The sequence below is a fragment of the Alligator mississippiensis genome, chromosome 7, assembly GCF_030867095.1.
Source record: "Alligator mississippiensis isolate rAllMis1 chromosome 7, rAllMis1, whole genome shotgun sequence".
Classification (NCBI taxonomy): Eukaryota; Metazoa; Chordata; order Crocodylia; family Alligatoridae; genus Alligator; species Alligator mississippiensis.
This window is the reverse complement of record NC_081830.1, coordinates 47,597,770-47,617,325: the sequence shown is the minus strand read 5'-3', so window position 1 is coordinate 47,617,325 and position 19,556 is coordinate 47,597,770.

The following is a 19,556-nucleotide window of genomic DNA, read 5'->3' as shown; positions in this document are numbered from 1 at the left end:
TAGTTGCAATCTTACTCTACTGACGAATGTGTGCATGTGGACAATATTATGATAGAATAAAACTGAATTTCATACATTTAATATTTCCCTTTTATATAATTTGATCATCATTCTTTTATAGATACTCAATTTCTCTGTATGTCCATTTTTGGTCACGTTCAAATTTTACTTGAAATACATGGAAAACTGTTGGTACCTTTAGTTTAATCTTGTTATATAGATATACCTCAAATTCTGTGTGTTAAGTGAACTGTATTTCAAAAAGTGATGAATATAAAAAAATAATGGTTTCCATAGAGAGTACTTAACTTGACTATCTTAGCTGTGAAATGTGGGAAGGTGGTAATTAAGTCATAGGACAAAACAATTTGCATTTAGGTTAGCAAGTGGAGTTTTTAAGTGACATATTAATACCTTCTGTTGATTTGGAAAATTTGGCACCCAATTATTTGAGAGAGAGAAATTTCTATAATGAAATGGTAATGTGATTTGTATACTTTTTATCTTCAGTAAACTGATTATCAATCCAAACAAGGTCAAGCAACCTGCTGTGCCAAATAGTGTACATTATGTGGGTGACAATTGTTGTGTCACTGAAGAAGAATACATCTCACTGCAGATGTTTGGGGAACAGAAATTTGATTTCCTGCAGGAGTTTGGGGGTTCACTATTTGTCTTCATTCCAATTGGAAACAAAACTTGTAAATTACCAAATTCTCCACCAAAAACAATTCTGAAAACAAAAATTCTTGGGTTATCACATATTTTCCTTTTGCTTTTATTTTTGTATTTTAAATTATATCAAAATGTAATTCAGAGTTTTTAAAAATTAAAACCAGCATTGCTTCAAATGAAAAATTGAAAGCATTTTATTCAGGAAATGTAGTGGAATATTTTGACATTGTCAGAACTTTTTTTTAGGTTTTTCCCAGAATCATTTTGGCAAAGATAACATAATTTTCAAAGTGCTTTGATGGGGTTGCATTCTCTCATAGAAAATGCTGCCATTGATTTTTTTTATTTTTTTTTTACTGGCTCCACATCTTGCTTTATTTGTAGAAACTGACCTTTGGGTGAACTGCATATGACTTGCTTTTTATACTTGTTAATGATTTGAATCTTCATAGTTGATTTGTGTGGAAGAACAGGAGACAAACAATATGTATGTTCTCATTAACTTTTCAGTGTGCTTTTTCATTTAACTGCTCATTGAACAGAAAGAATTAAGCTATTATAGAATGATTTTTTGAGATCAATATGGTCATTCTTAAGCTGAGCTGATACATTTTGTATTTCATAATTTTGTAGTCAGAGGATTAATTAATAAAATTCTTTAATGTTTACCATGGTAGCAAATGCACATATAAATGTGTTTATTCATTTTCCATGCTATACATTTTTAAATCTTCCAGGGCATTTATTCACATATTTTTGTCCCGCAAATGCTGGGGATCCGATTAATCGAGTCTGCTCTGCATGTGAGCTGATGCAAACCGTGTTGCACTGCATGCAGTTGTATAAGTGGCAAAATGCGCTTCAGCACACAGAAAATGGTGGCAATGCACTTTTGAGTTAAAACACCTTCTACATGTTTTAGCTCAAAAGTGCACCACTGCCGTTTTCTCAGTGCAGACGCTCATTTTGTCACCTATACAACTGCAAGAGATTCAGTGCTGCAGCTCTTGCATGTGCAAAAATGCCCTTATGTTCTACCAGTTGAAGCCCACTAGGTTGTACTCTGCTCAGTCTATATGGCGCACATCTACCCTACAATAGTAGCACCCAATCGGATATGATTTATGGTCCATTCATTCCTTTGCTCCTTCGCACCAAATACGACATGGTTATAATACTGTTCCCCTGAAACAACATTGATAAAAAGGAGTTGAAGAGCCATGAAAGCTGCAGATGGAAGCTAGTACTGTGGGACATTAGGCTGTTCACACTGTTTCTGGCTAATCTACTACTATTTCTTTTGCTTTTCCTTACTCTTTTGAAGTTTCTTTTGTTTAGATTTTGTAGTGATTTTAGCTGTTGTTTTCTTTTTACCCTGCCTTATCTCTGTTTTCTATTTTTTCTCTTTTATCTGTAATAGACTCGAAGTCTTATATTATTTCATGCTTCTATTGATTTATTCCTTCTATTGTTCTTGCTTTACTATATTCATTTAAACAAATAAACCATAAATCACAAAGAAATGGATTTAAATGTGCTGTCTGGAACTCTGTGATGAATATTAGAAATACAAGAGCTTTCTTTTTGCCTTGCAATTTACTTCTGTAGTTCATTAAACTATACCAATGTTTCATACCAAAGAGGCATACATAAATGGAGCTATTCTCATGAGCCAAATTACTTGTGGGTTTTTTGTAAAAACTTAGAAGTTGAAATGATAGATTTACTAGAACTGGCTATTGTAGCAAGCCTGTTTTGTGCATTTTAAAAAGCACTTAACATATGCAGTAGATTTTCTTTCCCTTGTTTGTGGCCAAATACATTTTAGTCTTGATTCCCTGTTCATGGACACCTGTACTCACTTTGTTGGGTGCCCTTAAAAAATAAGTCTTAGGGTTAATGGGCTAACAAAAAGGAAAATAATGGGTGATATAATGAGGAGTATGTACAACTTAGGGGAGTTCACTGCTTTACAGAGCTCTAGTCTTTGGTCATCAAGAATTTCCCAGCAGGTGGCAGCTGGGAAGAGGATTGAAATGGAAATGCAGAACTCCTTTACCATGGGCTTGGAATGGTCCTCTTCCTGTAGCAAATCTGTAACATATTGTTCTTCAAGACTGAATGAAATGCTGCTATAGATAGCTTGTATACATGTACTAAAGGATGTTTCCATCGTGACTGGTTGTCCCGCTACTAGCATTATGCTTACGAGCAGCATACTGTTTCCTAGGGGTGTGTAAAATGGGCCCTATTTGATTCAGATTCAGTCTAAATTGGGGACCTCAAGGTACCAGGCATGGCTTTTGAATGCTGCGATGCTGGGGTGGATGGAGCATCCCCCAGGAGCATGCACATGCTCAGCGGCAGACCCAGAAGTGGACTGGAAGTACTTCCAGTCCATTTCTAGGTCTGTTGGGGAGTGCCCCCCTGGCTCAGTAAGCAACTTTAGGGGGACCCTGGGTGGCCCCCCAGACCCAGGAGGCACCAGTTGCTAAGGTGGAGGGACCTGGGAGGGAGGGGACCATGCACTCCCCAGCAAACCTGGAAGTGGACTGGAAGTGCTTCTGTCCGCTTCTCGGTCTGCTGCCAGGTGCACTGGGGAGACCCCTGCACTCCTGTGGGATGCTCCATGTGCCCCAGCATTGCAGCGTTCACGAGCTGCCTGGTACCTTGAGGTACGTAGAAAAAACATTTAAAGTTGTGTCTATGTCCAAATCGCTGAATTTTTCCAAATCTCACCAAATCAATTCAGGGGGTTCTGATTTGATTCGGAGAGATTAAAGGGCCCCTGATTCAGTTCAAATTGGGAGATTCAGCCACTGAATTGGACCAAATCTCCACCAAATCAAATCAAGAATCAAAGCTTTGCACAGCCCTACTGTTTGCATATGAAATTTCATTCATCAGTGATCATAATGGCATTACAATTGATATGAATATACCAGTTTTGTTTATGAAGCTTAGCATTATATTTTTCTCTCTCTTTTATATTAACACCAAAGAAAAAACAAGGGGCTAATTTTTTCAAAATATCAGGGTAACTAACCCCTTCCATTTCATCTTACAGTACTCTGAGGCGCATTGTATAGCTTTGTAAAAATGACCTGCCATGATTTCTCTTTAACAGTTGTACACTACTCTGTAAAAGCCACATTTAAAACTCCAGTTTTGACACAAGTGCACCTTTATTTCCTCACCTAATGATGTTTTAAAAATGATCCTTTCTCATTTTAAAAGGGAACAGATCTCTCCACCAGCCTTCCAAAACAAGAACTAAGCCAGTCTGATAATATTAGGAGCTATATTGGGAAACGTAGATCTTTCAGCAGTCCTCTCTCCACAGTTCTTGTAAACTGGTGTAATATTGAATTAAGTAAGGTAATCTCTCTGAAGTACTTGGGGAGGAACAACCTTGTCACTTAGGGTGTTTTTACATGTGCTCTACAGTGGAGGGGAGCACTTTAATTAGAGTGGCTCTGGAGCTGCTCTAATTAAAGCACCCACAGCATCTCATGTATCAGCATCCCTGTGTTTCAAAATGGTGGTGGGGGTACTTTAACTAAAGCTCATTGAACAAGCTTCACTTAAAGTGCCCCCACCGCCATTTTGAAGCACGGGGATACTGATACATGATATGTGGAGGCTGGTTGGAGTGCACTAATCAGCCTGCTCCAGCAGACTTGATTAATCAGTAATTATAGCACATTGGAGCAGCCTCCCCGCATCTGTACAGGCACCCTTTTAGACAGTAATTAGACATAAACTAGTATAAGTGATCAGAGACCAGTTCAAATCTGTAACACAACAGAAGTGTTGCATATAAACTACTTTCAAAACAGCCAAAACTGATTTAAGATAAACCTGGATGTATGTAGTATCAGACTTAACTGATTTAGGTTAAATCAGTTTACTGAACTTTTGTCCCCTGCAGATTCAAGTTAGCTCACAGTGCTCCAGCATCCCAGGTTGCTTTGCACCTCCTCTGCAATGTCCCACCCCCTTCACAGGGTGGGTGGGCTAGACTTTGCCCAAGCTGTCTGCTTTAGCTGAGAAGGAAGGTGTGCTCTGTTGCCCCCCAGATTCTGGCCTAGGCCACTGCAGGCATGTAGCTACATTTCTGGAATCAAAAGTGAATGTCTATTCTCTTGTTTCTCAGTTCAGTCTATGCATTTTAGACTGACCTTCAAAGATTGAATTGCTTCACCCTCAGGCTTTTTGACTGTCTGTACTTAATCTTTCTATTCCCTGCTAGCTAAGAACAGAGGCAGTAGGGTGAGCAGTGAAGTGCACTCTGGATGTGAACAGCAGCAGTATAATAATATGTGGTTGAACAGAGCACAAGGCCTAGCCTCTGAAATGGGGGGTGGCCTCCTTCCTACTCCCATCCCACTCCTTCCCCTACCCCACACTCTGCATCTTTTCCGCAACAGCTCCAACTTAGGCAGCACAGTAGCAGTGATATACATTGCAGGAGCAGTTGGAAGTTCATGGTGGGAAGATGTCACCTTTTTTGCTGCTGAGATCACTGGTTTTATGGCCACTTGACCTATGTTGGCAGCAAAAAATGGAGGCGACATCTCTCCCTGCAGCAGCAAACCTTTGGCAGCTGCCCCTCTGCACATTGTACTGTTACTGTCCTGATGTGGTACTGGCCAGTTATGCCTCTGGTGAACAGTGTGCTTGAAATTTGCTTTTCTTCTACTTTTAGAATGGAAGGTGGAGAAGAGGTTTAAAAACTAGTTTTGGAGGAGAGCAGAAATTAACCCTGTGTTGGTTATAATTCACTTTTTAAAAGCAAGGAGGGGATAAAAGCCTTATTGGGAGGTATTTGAAGACTTGCTTGTTGAGGAGCACCAGATGCAGCTTTGGAGCCCCTTATAAATGTACCGGTTTCAGTACTGACAATCCCCAAAACTCAAATTAATTAAGCAGTTTTTAAATCAGTGAGAACTTTAAAAGCTTTTTGGATTTTTTTTTTATCTTCTGTTTTGTGGCCCTTTAAGGGTTCATGTTTCTGAGTTTTTCTCTGTCAATAAAAATAAGTTGCAAGTCTCCTATAAATAAATTCGTAAGACACCAAATATTACATGCAGGTTGTGAAGGTTGGCAATACTACAATTTTAAAATTATGGCATATTTCAATATCACATCAGCTAAAATAGCTTTATTAATAGGATAATAGGATAATACTCCTCTAGTCAAACCAAAGGCTATTTTGAATCCCATTACTAAATATAATTGCCCCTGTCCTTGCATGTTAAGGAATGAATTAGGCCTAGGGTGCCTTTATCCACTGCCAGTGTACCCATGGTGCTGAAGATCTGCGATTGCAAAAGCAGGGATAGTGCAACCAAGGGGCATGAACTGGAAGCCGGTGAACAAAACTCATACATTTGTTGGTACTTAGGGATCAGTGCCAAAAGGAGCCATGCAGCACATTTTGATGGTATAATATGTGCCTCAGCTTGGTCAAAGACATGCTACCTCCATGATGGAGGAGTGTGTAAGGGGGTGCTTCTAATATTGAGGTAAATTTTTCCACCAAATGTACTAAATAGTATACTGTTTAGACGCAAAACATGGTAGGCCATGTCCTAATATCTAGTCCTTCTACTGTTAATTCATGGAATATTTTAGCATGCCTTAATAATCACCATTACAGAAGACAAAACAACAAAAGAACTTACTGTGACTTTTATTATTAAAGAGAGAAAATTTTAAAAGTTTATAAAAGCAATAATAATACATTGGTCCATATTGTATCAGCACCGATAAATGGAAAATTGACATTATTGCAGTTGGCTTTTTTTGCCTTATATTGCTGATAATGTCACTGATAAATGCCACTTTTTTAAGGGTTGGCAAATTCTCTTTGGTTTATTATGAACAATCTAAAGCAGATGCCAGCAAGCTGTGGCCCGTGGGCCAGCTCCAGCCTGCAGAATGGGGGCTTTGGCAGTGTTTCGTAGCAGAAGGTTTCATCCAGGCCACACTGCACTGCACAGAAATGCAAACCAATCAAGCAGCCAAGTTGCATCACAGCTGGGTGGCAGAGGGTACACCTACATGAGATGCTATTGTGCAGTAGCATGGTCAGCACTGTGATGCGATGCTACTTCACAGTAATAACAAGCTACTGTTCACTATCTCATTGCAATAACAACTGCGCAGTCCGCTACTTGTATAGGCACAGCCAGAGAGAAGCAGTTGTGGGGAGAAATGGTGGCAACAGAGAACAGATCCTGTTAGATGCAGCTTCTTTCCTGATCATTACGCTGCCTTTCTGTTTGTGGCAGGAAATTCTCAGAACAGCATAAAATGTAGTGTTTTAACATTCTTTTTATCCAACCCATTGTCTGAGCATTCCTTTCAGTTCCATCAGGGTTTAATAAAAGCTGAAATCCTGTTTTATATTAATTTAAACACACTTATGTTTCATATAAAGTCTTTCAATTCTCATAAGAGTATCCTATAAGCTTTTAGGGGATGTCTGTTTGGCTCAGGGCAAGGCTGGCATACCAGAGATAGTGTTTAGACATGTTTTAATTGAAATGAGCTTATTTGTAGATCCCCAGTGCTGCATTAGTGCAACTGGTCTGCTCCCAGTTCAAGAGAAGGATCATTGTGTCTCAGCCCAGTGACAGCATATCTTAGCACAGTGCTCGCTTGCACCATACAGACATACCCAAGGAGGATCCAGGGAGGCTGCACTGGTGCATTTGTACCCTCCTTTGACTCTCGCTCTACCCAAAGTTTAAAACCAACTGCCTTGCAATTCTGCCTTTCCCTTCAAGACAGGCAGTGCTGAGGGAGTCATTTGACTTCATGGCTCATTATAATCTACCTGATACCGTCTAACCTCTTCATTCCACTGGTGTTAAGGACCCTTTCTTCTTTTAATGCTTTTGAGGTTTCACCAATAAAGCTATTCTTTGTTCTGCAATTCTGCTGTCAGTTAGCTGCTACTGAAACTCTCAGAGCCCTGCAGATGGTTTTTAACTCATTTCAATGAAACTGTATTTGTTTTTGCTTCTCTCTTAAACAGACCTGGGACCCTAGCATATTAGTAAATCTTCTAGTTTATTTTTACCTGGACAAAAAAATGTGTTGTTTTATATGGGATGATGCACTGTGCCATCTGCACCCTCCTTTTCAAAATTCTAGAACTGCCCATGGACATACCTAATTATCTTCCACCAAGGCCAACTGTGAAATGATCGCTGTTACTTTATCTTTGTGAAAGAGTTGCTTTCTACATTTGTCAATGAGATTGCTTAAGCATTCCCAGACAACTAATTAGCTGGCCAATTAATATAAATATTTAATATTTAAATTGATTCTTAATTACTACCCAGTTGTAGTGTTAAATGACCTTGCTATCTGTGCAGTGAACATTCTATCATTTACCTTGCAATGAAGTTATTCTATTAAATACCTAAATCCAACATTTGCAAATGTACATACTGAGAGAGAGACATGCAATTTCAAGCAGTTAGGGAATCATAAAAGTATGCATAATCAAAAGAAAACACGAGTTAAGATGAAGTAGCCAGCATTTTCTCTGAGACATTTTCAAAGCTTTTCTTAAAGTTTGAAGGAAAAAGATGGAAAGAGTGTTTAAGGAAAAAAAATGCTGTCAACAAGAAATTCTCTAGGACATTCTGAGGAGATTTAAACTAAGGTTATTTCTTGCAAAAGGGGGAGGTAAAGGAAAAAAGTCATTTTTATAGCTTTGTTTTATGGCTCTGACAATGCATACATTTCTCTTCACTTCTAAATGTAACATCAGCATGATATTTGAATAACCGACTGAAAATACAAGACTGTGATCATGGATGACTGGCGCTGTCTTAGCGGTGGCACGTTTCCCACCCTCCAGCAACCAGTCAGTTACCTGGGGGGGGAGGGCTGCCCTCAGCTAACCCCACTGACTGTGGGGGTGCCCACCCTATGGCCGATCGCTGTAACCGCTTCTGGGAGTGCAGTGGTGCTCCACTCCCCAGCTGGCGCTTGCAGTGGGGGCACCGACGCTCCTGCCTGCCCCCCCAGCCATCACCTCAGTGGTGAGCACTGCCAGTCAGGGGCTGCACCATTGCTCTCAGGGGGTGCACATGCACCCCCTACACATTGCCACTGACTGTGATGTTCTTTCTCTAAGTATTCTGCATATAAATGATTTTTAAAATTTAAATTCAGTAAATATACAGGCAGGTTTGTAATAATCTAATTCTTCTTTGGCCTATGAACACCCGCCCCCCAAGTGTGTGTGTGTTTTTGCACTGATGATAAACTCCAATACCCCCTCTGTGAACCTGTGGGTATACCCACCAAGATGGTCTTTGAGTTTTTTGACACTGCATAAAGAGAATATTCCATTTGAACAGCTCCATTGTAAATTGTTTACAGTCTTTTGCAGAAAATATACTGATTTCAAGATACAAGTGTACATGAAAGGACAGCTGTCTGGTACAAAATTTTATATTGTGACCTCTGTCTTGAATTTAAACAGACGACTTTGGGTGACCAACATTAATACAAGATATTTCTACCAGGACAAAAACTCAGATAGCTAGTTTATTCAAGAGAGTCTAAGAGATGACTTGTTCCTAATGAACAAGAAAGAGATAAGGTACTAGAGATAGAATTACATAGAGAACAGTAGTTTTATTTCATAGAGCATTTCAAGATTTCAGACTTTATTTTCTTCAAGATTTAGAATAAAACAAAATCACTTCAAATTCTCTGTAAAAGAATAATCTGGAAACTGTTATGTATCAAAATATCTCATTTCAATTTTCACTTTTTATTTCATAATAAAGTATGCCATATGAAATAGAAAAAAACCCCAAAACAAAAAAGTAATTTTAAAATGGAAAATAAAATTATTTTTAGAACTTCTGTCCTTCAAAATGAAATGTTTTTGAAATTCACAGGATTTTATGAAGCATTTCAGTTTTGAAAGAACCCTATATTCCAATGGCAAATGGATCAATCATAACGTTTCTAGCCAGCTGGGACTAGAATGCTGTTAATATACAAAAATGTAATAAGATTCAGCATCTATACAAATTTTTTTTTTTTTTAACTAAGGGTATTAACCATTCAAGCAGTTTATCACAGGATACAGTAATTTCTTCATCATATGGAGTCTTTACATTAAGATTGATATCTCTACATCGCTTTCTTTACCCTCATGAATGCCTTTGACTCTGTCAACAGAGACATGCTGTAGAGGATCCTTCTGAAGTACAGATGCTCACCAAAATTCATCAGCATTCTTTGCCTGCTCTATGATGGTAGGCAAGCGGCAGTTCTAGGTAATAGATCTATCACAGATCCCTTTGACGTTAAGACGGGAATTAAGCAAGTCTGCGTCATTGCTCCGACATTCTTCTCAATATTCTTACTCAGATGCTACATCTGATCACCAACAAGCTTCCAGTCAGAGTGGAGCTAAACTACTGACACTGTTTAACCTCAGCTGTTTAACCTCAGCTGACTCCAAGCCAAAACCAAGACCACCCCAACCTCAACCACTGAGCTCCACTACACTTATGATACTGTAGCGTGTGCTCACTTGGAAGCAGACCTTCAGGAAATCATTGATATCTTTACTGAGGCATACAAGAAAATGGGACTACCATTTAACATTCAACAAGCTCTTAAGGAGCAGTCCCAGCTTCAACAATTCAGATTTATGATGAGACTCTGGAGAACTGAGTATTTCCTGTACCTTGGAAGCCATTGCTTGCAGAAGGCTGACATCAACAAAGGAATCCAGCATCACCTTAAGTGTGCAAGTGAAGCCTTTGGACACCTGAGAAAATTGGTGTTCGAAGATCATGACATCAGATCAGAAATCAAGCTCATGGTTTATCAAGCAGTTGTGATCCCCGCCTTACTGTAAGGAAATGAGACATGGACAATGTACAGGAGACACTTTGAGTCACTGAAGAAGTACCATCAACACCACCTGCAGAAGATCCTTTGAAGCCAGTAGGAAGACAGATGCACCAATATTAGCATCTTCTCGCAAGCAAACACCATGAGAACTGAGACAGTGATCATTTCGTATCAACTTTGCCTGGCCAGTCATGTCATCCAGACTCATAAAGCAAGTTTTATTTTCCCAGTTCAGTCAAAGCATACATGGAAGAGGAGGGCAGAGAAAGCTCTTGCAGCATAGTCTGTCAATCCCAGATCCATCTTCAGACCTACATATAAAACAATCATGAAAAACAATCATCCTTGAATACGAGGGATTGCCGAAGATATTGTATGTCAGCCACAATATAAAGTTGGATAGAGGACTCGCAGACTGAAATTATGTCAAGATGTCCAAGATCACTTGCTTGGCCTTACAGTTCATGATTAATCTATCACTGTCAGAAACTTGCTGAATCTGGAAATCATTGTCATTAACATCAGCTTTTTCCAGTTTAAAACTGCTTCACTCAGGTTCCACTGAGATTCCCCCTACCCACTCCAGTCCTGGTTTCCTTGCACTGCTCATTAGGGAGAGAACAGAAAACCCCTAGTTTCTGTGCTATGATCTTCTGGCCCCTGGCAGACATTAATATAATGGCACAATTGGGTTCTGAAGAATTTTATGACTCATCTCAAAAATGACATGTCCTGCCATGCCAGGATACACTATTTGTGCGGTAGATCCCAATTGTATGACTGCTGGGGCCAAACCAGGATCTGGGGTTGCTCTCGGCTTGATCCTCAAGAATGTGGGACTTCTTTGTGGCCTTTTTGCAATTTTACTGGTTGCGCCTACATGAGACACTTACCGCGGCATAGCTCGTTACTACTGCACAGTAGCGTCACTGGGCACGAACCATGACGTCATGTTACTGTGCAGTAGTAACAAGCCACTGTGCAGTAAGCATCACTAGGCAACTGTGCCAGGAAGCTACTGTGCAGTAATGCTGGTTATGCAAGTACTAAATGACTGTGCAGGTGGGTGTCTTATGTAGATGAGCCCACTGTGTCATAAACTGGCTGAATGTGTGGCATGTTGCAGTTTATTGAATAATTAACACAATCACATGATAAATGGAAAGTCTGCCAGGCCCTCTGTCTATTCTGATTGGGATGACATGAAATCCTGCTAGTTTATCCTCTTGCTGTTGAAAACAGGAGCAACTTCTTGAGGCCTAAAACATCTGTGTAATGACATAATTATTGTCCTTACTCTTTCTGTCTTAACTCTGTTGAAAATGTGTTGTATAGAATTGTTTAGAGAAATGCAGTCTAGTGTGTTTGGTGCTATTCTGTCCACTGTTAACACTTGTACTTGTCTCCTTAACTACAGCTTTTCTTGTCAGCTGCAAAAAATACTATTTCCAGTAAATCATGTTACAAAACTCCATTGGGCAGTTACCAGAAAAACACACGCCCTGTTAGGCTCATTTAGATCAGAAGATGTTCAGGAAAAGATGACTGAGAGAGGCCAGACATTTCAGCACAGTGTTACTTGTTAGACATGTCCATGCATTTGGTAGTAAATCCAGGAAATTAAAGGTATGATAACTGGTTTTACTCATACCCTTATTGTTAGGAAAGAAGTGTCTTTTCAGAAAGGTTTAACTGGAATTATCTGTTCACTCCTATTTAGAAAGCACATGGAGTTAAGTATATGCTTAAATACTCTGAAAAATTGCAATGGACTTCTGTACAGGCTGAAATGATTTTCGACATTGAACGAGCACAACAGTCCCAGTTGGAGAGCATATGCCCTCTCTCTCTCACACACATATACACACATGCACACATATGCAGACCCTTACTGCACAGTAATTTGCTCTACTTGGCAGTTAATTTGCTACCTGCAAATGCAACTAGCAGATTAACTGCTGAGTAATTACTATGCACTAAGGCACATGGAGACGGCTGACTGGGAGCAAATTTGCTCCTGGGCATCCAGGAGCAGTAGATTGCTCTCTGCCCCTGGGAGCTGCCAGTTGCTGGGACAGGCTCCATCACTGGAGCCCAGGTGGAGACAAGGTCACCCTACCCTGTCAGCAGGGAGCAAATGTTGTGGAGTGGGGGCTGCGCAGGAGGACATTGTCCCCACCCAGGCTCCAGTAACAGAGGCTGCCCTAGCAGCAGGCAGCTCCCAGGGGCAGGGAGTAATCTTCCTGGAGCTGGCTGGAAACTATCCTGGTCTGGGACAGGTCTCAACCCTGCAGCTTTTTCCCAGCCTCATGCCCCAATGAGGTAATCAAGGCATGAGGCTTGGGAAGAGCTCTAGGGGAGAGGCAGGTCTCAGCGCTTGCCTTGATCCACTGGTGGGGTGACTAGCAGGGGGAATCCCACTCAGCTGGGCGCTCACTGCTAGCTGCCCCACTGGCAGATCAAGGTAGAGGGCTGGAACCTGACCCTCCCCCACATCTCTTTCCAAGCCCCCTGCCCCTGCTTGGAGAGCCAGAGCTGGGAGCTCTCTGCTGCCAGCGTAGAGGGGCATTGTACCCACCCAGGCTCTACCACCAGAGCCCGCTCCAGCAGCTGGCAGCTTCTGCAGGCAGGGAGCAATCTCCCAGCCCTTGCCAGGAGACAGCTTTTTCCTGGCCCTGTGCTCTCTGCCAATCCATGGGCTAGCATCCAGAGTGAGCTAGAGCTCCCCCTGGCAGAGTAGTGGGGGAGCAAATCTGCTCCCAAACTGGTGCATGTGTAGATACCTTCCAGGGTGGGTTTACTCCAGAGTAAATTACCCATCCAGCAGCATTTGCACATATAAATGTGCCTGGTTGTTACTGTATATGGAATTTTTTGAACTATTTCCAGATTAATCCGTCTTCTACAACTACTTCCTGAATTCCTTCATTCTGATCTGAGACAAAGGCACTAAAAACAAAACTATTGGTAAACAGAGTCATAGAATCTGTTGCCGGTTTGCAGGGAGGAAGTGGTACGTAGGGAGAAGGAGGAAAAGTTGGGGAGGCTATTGAGTTTGCTGACTTTATTCTTATTTTAGAATGCTGCTTAGAAGAAAGTATATGCATTAAATATTTGGTCAGTCAAAGTTAATATGGTCCAGTTCATTCTAGAATGATTTTATTTTCTTCCTGGATTCACTAATACAAAAATTAAGGCCTTACATTGTTATGAAATTTACTTCCACTTCCCTTTGCATACTCTACTACTGTTAAGCCTTGTAAGCTTATGATTTGTATTCCCTTTAGGTCTATACAAACATAAATGCTGGTTTTGATATTTTAAGCAGACTGAGAGAGAATTTATAAACTCCAGAATCTCTATTGTTGATATTAATGGACCAGATATAGTTTGGTGTATTCTGTATCTTTACTGTATGTGCTTGATTATGGTAGCATTAATGTAAAGGGCAGAGACCTGAGTTTCAGCTTCATGGCTTTAAAACGATTGATTTAAAGATGAAATGCCTTTTGAAGTTTGTTAAATTGGCAATAAAATGGACTGACAAGGCCACTGTTTCTGTAGCTGTGTCTATACATAACAGGCCACAATTTTTGCTTTTCAAACTTGATCAAGTTCTGGATCAGTTGAAGTGTCTGCTTTCAGTAGCTACTAATGAAATGGCTTTAATATTTAAGCAACTGTTTTATTAGAGTTTGTTAGGCTTTAACAGATGTTCCTGGGGTGCAGTTGCCTCTCCCTTTATTGGATACCTGAGAAAAAGACTTGTATTCTCTTCCAGCAGAACCCCCTGAGCCTCATTCAACACCCAAGGGCAAAGCACTGAGCATAACTCAATGACAATGCATAAGGCAAGGGTTGAGGAGCATTTAACAGGTTAGGTTTTGAGAGGGATCTGTATTTGCTAGAGATCCAAAATGTAATCAACTGCTATTTCTTGCTGGTTATTTTTGGAATACTTTTATGGACTCAAAGGAGATTGAATTGCTGCTCTAAAATCAACTAAAATTTGCATTTGGAAACAATGTTCATGAATTTTACTCGCTTTTCCATAAGGCCAAAAATAAATCTCAACTGTATTCACAGATAAAATCAGACACATGAAAATGTATCCCCTATTTGAACATTACAGATTGCACAATAAGGTATTAACTGCTTTGATTTGGTGTTGAGGCATCATCTTCAGAAGTGAGAGATTTCATGTTTCATTTTTGCTTGTGTAATGTTAATTTATACTGACAGTAGTCTTACATGAGTAAGTACCATTTCCAACAATGCTCTCTGAGTTCTACTGATAGGCGGAGGAAAGAGTATGATTGTTTCCCCTGTAAAAACTTGGCATTTCCTGTTAAACCCAACAAGCTAGGCATTTCAATTTTCTGCTGGGTCATCTGATTTCAGGGAAGCTGAGAGAAAGAGAGAGAGGGAGAGAGACTTGCTCTAAAATCATAGGATACCAATTTCCAGGATAAATATTGTATGGAATTTATGAATGCTAAAATATTTATTTTTTCCTATTAAAAGTCAGTCACAATCCAGAACACAGAAATTGGAGCACAGGCAGAGCCTGGGTGGAAGGATGGCTTCTTTATCTTTAGCTGTGTGGTGGCCTATGCAGTAAATTAAAGCAACCCAAGGTTGGAATGCATAATTCTCCCTATTTGCAAATTTGATAGTTGAGGTAATTATGAGCACATTAACTTTTAAATTTCAGCCTAGTATTTCATTTTCTCCTATTTTGTGTTCAAGAAGGAACTTTTGGCATTATTTTGCCTTGTCTTTAAAGGAAAATATGGAAATCAGTGTCCTTATTCTATAAATGTCTGCCCCTAATTAGGCTTTAATTTCTCTTCTTCCATCATAATAATCAACAAGGCATGGGTACCACGTACAAGGCAGATGGATAGCCAGCCAAATTGTTCACAAACATTTGGTGGCTTATGAATGGAATCTCACTTCAACTATGTTCATCTCTCTCTCTCTCTCTCTCTCTCTCTCTCTCTCCACTTTTCATGAACATTTACACAAATGAAGTTGTGTTACATAATGTTCACTGACAGTGGACTCTGGGCCAATAGCTGAAATTCTTGTATTGTTTCTGTCATTGGGAAAATAATTGATTGCAGGGAAAAGCATTCATTGGTCCAGTATCATGTCTCCTTCAGTAGTTAATGACAATTGTGTAAGAACTCTGCACCACTTCTGACTCCTCCATTAAGCCCTGGCTTCATCTCAAATAGCTACACATTGTTTTATGCATAGCATTTACTGTCTCCTTCAAATTGTTGATGGTAATTAGCAGCGATCCAGGTTTTCTGTTTCCCACAGGAAAACAGGAAAAAACGTGAATTTTCCCTTTTAACCAAGAAAAACACAGATTTTTTTATTTTAATGGAGAAGCACACAAATTTCCCACTTCTGCAAAGAGCTCTCTGCAGGTTGGCAGAGTTCCAGTCTGCAAGGGGCTGCGGGGAGCAGGAGAAGGGCAGTCAGGCAGGGAGTGCCATGTGCATGTGCGCACTCACACATGCACATGGCCACCAGACAGCAGGGAGAGCAGCTCCTGCAGGTAAGTCTGGTGAGGGAGAAGGGGGATTGAGGCCTCCTTCGGGAGGGAGGGAGGGAGTTGAACAGATCTGGGGCTGGGGCTGCTGCCCAGCTGGGGTGGTGCGTGGGGCTTTGGTCATGGGCTGGAATGAATGGCTGCAGGGCCCCAGAGGAGAGTGAGATGGGGCTGTGGGTGGCTCATCCAGGGCTGGCTCCCTGCCACTGCACACACTCCCAGGAAGAAGGCAGGGCTGTTATGTTTCCCCCAGATCTGTTCATGGGACAGGGGTGGGGGCAGGATGCCTGCTGCAGGCTTGGGCTCCCAATCCTGCTGTCTTCACCCTGGGGCGTCTGTGGCCCAATGGGCAGAACTCACCGTGGCAGGACAGAGTAAGGCCAGGCATTGAAACTCCTTACTGCTGAGAGCCCTGTGCTGCCATGGCAAAGTGCCCCCTGCCCACCCAGCAGCAGCAGGGTTCACAGCACAGAGTTGTATCTCCTGCTGTTGCTGGGTGGGCAAGGGATGCTTTGCCAGTGTGGCATGGACTGTTCAGCAGCAAGGAGCTTCCCTGCCCAGCCGCACTCTGCCCACTCTTCCCTGCCATGCCAAGTCCCACTGGCTGGGCTGCAGAGGCCTCAGAGGAGGGCAGCAGGGCAGGGAGCCTGAGCCCACACCCACCCACTGCCCACAGGCTCCGCTCTCTCCATGCTGCCTGTGGGTGAGGGGGAGCTGGACTCTGTGCTCCACTACATGGTTGACAGCTGGGGCTTGGGCACTGCAGGGGGCAGGGAGTTGCGGACCTTTGTCCCTGGCCCAGTAGCCCTGGAAGTTGGGGACCCCCTCTGGCAGAGCTTGGGAGGACTGGGGGCTGTGGGTAGGCAATAAAGGGCACCAGCAGGACCAAAGGGGATGTGGGTAGGGACTGATAGGCACGAGTAGGGGTAGGGCGTGGATGGGGAATGAGGGGCACCAGAAGCGGTGGGGGGCCTGTGGTTGGGGAATGAGGGACAACAGCAGTTGCGGTGGGGCTGTGGCTTGGGAGTGAGGGGCCTGGACCTGTGTCCCAGTGAGCAAAGGAGGCAGAGGGAGTTCTGATTGTTAATGATAAAAAACCCAAAATCAAATACCAAAATGAATAGGTACTTAGAATTAATTTTATTATTGTGATTGAGGCACTGGTAGGCTTCCAAAATGCTTTAAAATTGTAAATGTATCAATAAAACATTGTATTCAATTGATAGATATAGATATAGATATAGTGGCATTTCATTGTAGTGGTAGGTTTTGAGTTTTTACATCAGAAAATTTCCGATTTTTAAACAGAGAAAACCAGGATCCCCAGTAATTACTTGTGATAACTTTGGATCTGCAAAAATGTTTTTTCTTGTTTTAAACATGCAGAATTTTTGGCCTCAGTTTCCTGTGGCTGTGAATTGCACACTCAAGTGGCACTCTGTAGAAATAAATATTTTCTTCTTTTTCATCAATATGGATCCTGGTTTTCCCTGATTGAAAACATCACAAATCCTCTGAGAAAACAAACACTAATTCTCTGCCTGACTGTCCTCCCACTCCCTTCCAGCCCCCTGCAGAAGGCTCATCACAAAACTGTAAAATCCATGGCTTTCTCCAGTGAAATGAGAAATCTGCCTCTGGTAAAAGGTAAAATCCGCGGTTTACTCTATTTTCCTGTGGGAAATGGAAAACCCAGATCCCTGTTCATCAGTGTTGAGTTATGCTTTTTAATATAATTAAAGGTTCTCTTGTTTTTCTGGTTTGAGGAAACAGAAACAGAAGTTTCCAATCTTCATTCCCTGTACCTTCGATTATTTTGTATACTTTTACCACAATTTCTCTTAGAAATCTGTTCAATAGGCAGTTAAGCTGTTATCATCCAGTCAAGGAAAAGAAACAAAACTTATAGCCCCAATGCTGCAAGCAGTTTATAGTTCTCCTCAAGGAGGACTAATGGTTGGGAAAATGTCAGATCATCAGTTTCAGACACTTTTTTGTTCTGCAAGTAAAATATACATCTCACACATTTGTTTACAGTATGAAATTTCTTTTTTACTCTTCTTTGAATGTGCTAGCAAATTTTGAGGTAATTTTTAGGAAAGCAAAGTATGTTAGGGCTCACAGGGGTGGTGTAATATTTCATATGTATGCAGGTGTTTCAGAAAGTACCAGCAATTTTGAAATAAAACCATTTTGTGAGAAATGAATGGGAAACTACACAGCAACTGGGAACATAGATGGGGGCACTATCAAATGCACCCATCATTTATGACTATGTAGAGAAATGATGTGGTCCAGTAAATCAATGCATGCAAAATGTTTCAAAATTGTTGGTACTTTCTGAAATACCATTGTAAAAAGGATTTTTTTTAGAAAGCACATAAACCCAGAAAATTACACACACACACAGATTACAAAGTTTACAAATAAGTCCAAAAAAAGTAATTTTAAATTGTGGCATTTGCTACCAATAAACTCTCTGTCAGGAAGTCAGGAAGTTGACAATTTAGGATGTAGATGTATATATTTTCATTTTAGAATGTGCACTTCTGTTTTCTCTCCTATTCCTTGTAGCACTTGCTGTTGGCACCTGGATTGGTTAATAAATTTCTTGTCCCAAACTTCTTTTTCTTTTTCCCACAAGTAGCAACTGGTTGTAAGGTTAGGGTTAACTTTTAGAAGTGTTATATTGATCTTTAGTTATTTTTATGAGTTACTAGATAAGAGTAAAACTGATTTAAAAAATATGAGCTGCTTGAGCTGTTGGGGATGGACTGGTAGACTCAATATAAAATAATTAAATTGAAACAATTTAATATAATTAAATTGAGAATTTTGTCAAGTCAAAAATAGAATCCACATAATTTACAGTATTAGTGTTTGCAGTAGTACCTGTGAATTTGGCTCATAGAATTCAGTCACAGATGGGAACAGATTCTATTTTAGGATAAAAAGATTCATAGAAGGAGACCATAATCTTTTACAATCTCCTGAGATTTCGGCATATAATTTTATGTGTGTGGGTGGGAGGGGGGGAGTGGGAAGGTATTCCCATGGAATGAGTAACCACAGTTCCTACTTTTAAATACTTTTGGATTTCAGGGAATTTGTGGAATGCCAGGGTCATCTGTCAGGAAAGTCTTTTTCTCCTGCCTTGTGTCCTTGTCTCTTTCCAGGCTCCACTAATGAAGCTTTTTTCAAAAGCAGTTGCTTCTGGAAACCATAGGTTTCTCAGTTGCCAACAGAGGAAGTAACAGTATCTGTTGTAATAACTCCATCAGTTTTTCTTGGGACAAAGGCAAAACAAGCTAGGAAATAGGCATTTTCCTGCCTCTACAATAGACCCTCATCTTCCAGTCTCTTCCCTGTCCCTTTTCTAGCCACACATTCCTATGCCTCTAGAACAATGGATGCT